This window comes from Athene cunicularia (genome assembly GCF_003259725.1).
Source record: "Athene cunicularia isolate RWA chromosome 1 unlocalized genomic scaffold, athCun1 chr1_part1, whole genome shotgun sequence".
Lineage (NCBI taxonomy): Eukaryota > Metazoa > Chordata > Aves > Strigiformes > Strigidae > Athene > Athene cunicularia.
The window spans coordinates 2,815,026-2,816,012 of NW_020799091.1; positions in this window are offsets into that span (position 1 = coordinate 2,815,026).

Consider the following 987-nt stretch of genomic DNA (forward strand, 5'->3'; position numbering starts at 1 on the left):
TCTATGAATAAGTTTTGCAACAGTTTCACAAAACAACGCTTTTTCTAATGAGTCCTTTACATAACATTAAAGGTACAGGAGTGCTGGGAAACTGAACATAAATACTTATTTTCATGGAAGTTTATCGTGTTTTTAAAAGTTAGCAGATCTCACCTGGCTTTTGCATATTGATTAGGCACCGGACAACGTGAGGAGACAGTACATTAATCTTACTTCATTATACTTCAGCAGTGGCTGCCGTGAATTCACCGATAGGACATCTGCACTTTGCAAAAAGCAACTTCCTCCGTACGAGGAAGTATCTACACGCCGATTCAATCAAACCCCCCCACATACAGCGTGGGTTTAGTGGGGAAGGAGGCGAGAGCGAGTGCCTTTTGGGGGAAAAGCAGGGGCTGTTGGACCAAAAGCAGCCCTGAGCTGGGCTCCTCCAGCAGCAGGAAGTTTCTATGGGGCCTTGCCGAGCATGCGCTGTGAGCTCCACAGTCTCCCTATGTGGCAAGAGTGCAGAGGCAACAACCAAACCAGTAACAGAGACAAGAGACCAAAAGCAACAAGCACCTTCCCCTCTATATTCCTACCGCCGCCTCCACACAGCCCTCCCCAGGCTGCTCTCTTGGCCCGGGCCCTCCCACCTCCAATCGCACGGAGCAGGAATTAGAGTCAGGCAACCAAATCTGCTACTGGAGAGAGAGGAGAGGAGCGGAGGAGCAGCTTGAAAGAAAACAGTGGAGTGCATAACCCATCTCTCCACCTCGCACAAGCTCAGGTGGCAGAGGCGAAGGAGCAAGCAGCGAGCTTGTGTCGTGTGTGTGTGTGTGTCCGTTCGCCCCCCCCACTACAAGAGGGGACGAGGGGGAGGAGAAGAGAGAGATGGAGATGGCACACAATGGCTGTCTGTGTTTGTGGGGAGGAGATGGCCTACAAAAGCAGCAATGGGGGGGGGTGCGCAGGGCTTCTCTGTGCCCCCCCGCCCCCCCCAATATA